This window comes from Molossus molossus, unplaced genomic scaffold, assembly GCF_014108415.1.
Source record: "Molossus molossus isolate mMolMol1 unplaced genomic scaffold, mMolMol1.p scaffold_m16_p_3, whole genome shotgun sequence".
Classification (NCBI taxonomy): Eukaryota; Metazoa; Chordata; class Mammalia; order Chiroptera; family Molossidae; genus Molossus; species Molossus molossus.
The window spans coordinates 12,920,210-12,922,658 of NW_023425366.1; the positions used below are offsets into that span (position 1 = coordinate 12,920,210).

Sequence of the window (2,449 nt, forward strand, 5' to 3'; positions counted from 1 at the left end):
AACCAAACCTTAGGAAAGAACAAAGTAGGAGATCAAAAGAGTATGGTACTGCCAGAAAAAAAAAAAAAATAGATCAGTGGAGTAGAATAAAGAGCCTAGAAATAAGTCCTTGTTTATATGGTCAATTAATCTATGACAAAGGAGGATATACAATGTGCTAAAGATGATCTCTTCAATAAGTGGTGCTGGGAAAACTGAACAAGCCCATGCAAGAAAAAAAAGAAAGAAATTATACCATATATAAAAATAAACTCAAGATGGATTAAGATTTAAATATTAAGACCAGAAACCATAAAACCCCTAGAGAACACTGTTTAGGGCTAATCCATGGTGGACGTTTTCAGAGCAACCGAACGGCAGTCTGTCCTCCCCACACCATCTCCTGTGAAAGCCCGAGCCGGCTGTGCAGCTTTCTCCCTTTGTCTCATAACATGTCCACCGACGAGAGTGCTGATTCACCAGCTGCCCACCTAACAGACTCAAAAACAAGGGGAAAGACAGTACAGAAATGAGGTGTTGCCGAATGGAAGTTGATGTGGAGCTGAGGAAAGCTAAGAAAATGACCAGATGCCGAAAAGGAGAAATGGAAGTTTGTTTCCTGATGATGCTACTTCTCCACTCCAGGAAAACTGCAACAGCCGGGGCACTGCAATTGATCTGTTGAAGACATTGTCAAAGGCAGATGCCAAGCTACTCAGGCTGCGAGGAAACTGCTTTCTAGAGAAAAACAGCCACCCATAGGCAACGTAATCTGGCCTGGTTTGGTTCCAAAATTTGTGTCCTCCTTGGGCAGAACTGATTGTAGTCCCATCCGGTTTGAACCTGCTTGGGCCCTCACTAACATTGCTTCTGGAACATCAGAGCAGACCAAAGCTGTGGTAGATGAGGTGCTATGCCAGCATTCACTTCTCTGTGGGCATCTCCCCGTGCTCACATCCGTGAACAAGCAGTACGGGCTCTAGGAAGCATCGCAGGTGGTGGCTCAGTTTTCCGAGACTTGCTTATCAAGTATGATGCAGGTGACCCACTGTTGGCTCCTCTTGCAGTTCCTGATATGCCATTTTTATTTAGCATGTGGTTATATACATAATCTTACCTGGACACTTTCAAACCTTCGTCACAACAAGAATCCTGCACCCCCATTAGATGCTGTTGAGCAGATTCTTCCTACTTTAGTTTGTCTCCTGTATCATGATGACTCAAGTATTAGCAGACAGCTGTTGGGCCATTTCTTACCTTACTGATGGTCCAAATGAATGGACTGAAATGGTTGTGAAAACAGGAGTTGTGCCCCAACTTGTGAAGCTCCTAGGAGCTACTGAATTGCCAGCCGTGACTCCTGTGCTAAGAGCCATAGGAAATATTGTCACTGGACAGATGAACAGACTCAGGTTGTAATAGATGCAGGAGCACTCGCTGTCTTTCCCAGCCTGCTAATGAATTCTAAGACTAATATTCAGAAGGAAGCTGCATGGACAATGTCAAACATCACAGCTGGCCACCGGGACCAGATACAGCAAGTTGTGAATCATGGATTAGTCCCATTCCTCATTGTTCTCTCTGAGGCAGATTTTAAGACAAAAGGAACCTGTATGGGCTGTGACCAACTACACAAGTGGTGGAACAGTTGAACGGATTGTATACCTCATTCATTGTAGAATAATAGAACCATTGATGAACCTCTTAACTGCGAAAGATACCAAAATTATTCTGGTTATTCTACATCTATTTCAAATATATTTCAGGCTGCTGAGAAACTAGGTGAAAGTGAAAAACTTAGTATAATGATTGAAGAATGTAGAAGTTTGAACAAAATCAAAGCTCTACAAAACCATGAAAATGAGCCTGTATACAAAGCTTTACTAAAGTTGACTGAGAAGTATTTCTCTGTAGAGGAAGAGAAAAATTAAAATGTTGTGCCAGAAACGACTTCTGAAGGCTATACATTCTAAGTTCAGGGTGGCACTCCTGGGACCTTTAACTTTTAGATAGTACAGCTGAGGTATCAAATTGGTTGTTGTGTACTATGTTTGGTATAAGTTTGTCTTACTGTTTCTCTACTAAGAACTCTTTATTTTTTAATTTTATTTTTTGTTCAGACAGAGTGGGAGGGAGAGAGAGGAAGAGAAAGAGAGAGAGAGAGAAAAACATCTACGTGAAAGGGACACATCGAGTGGCTGCCACCCGCACGACCCAACCAGGGCTGGGGACAAACTGCAACCAAGGTACGTGCCCTTCCTTAGCAGGGACTGAACCCGGGTCTCTCTGGACTGCAGGCTGATGCTCTAACTGCTGAGCCAAACCAGACAGGGCTAAGAACTCTTTTTAAATGTGGTTTGTTACTGTAGCACTTTTTACAATGAAACTAGAACAGTTCCAAACTGTATATACTGTATGAAGCTTCTCCTCTCAATAGATTTCTCATTTCTATGTGGAATTTTATATCTTG

At 42.4% G+C, this 2,449-nt stretch overlaps 1 pseudogene; it reads left to right on the forward strand.

Annotated features, from left to right (window-relative positions):
- Window positions 1-431: 431 nt before the first annotated feature.
- On the forward strand, window positions 432-1,988 carry LOC118642736 (annotated as a pseudogene).
- Window positions 1,989-2,449: the final 461 nt, after the last annotated feature.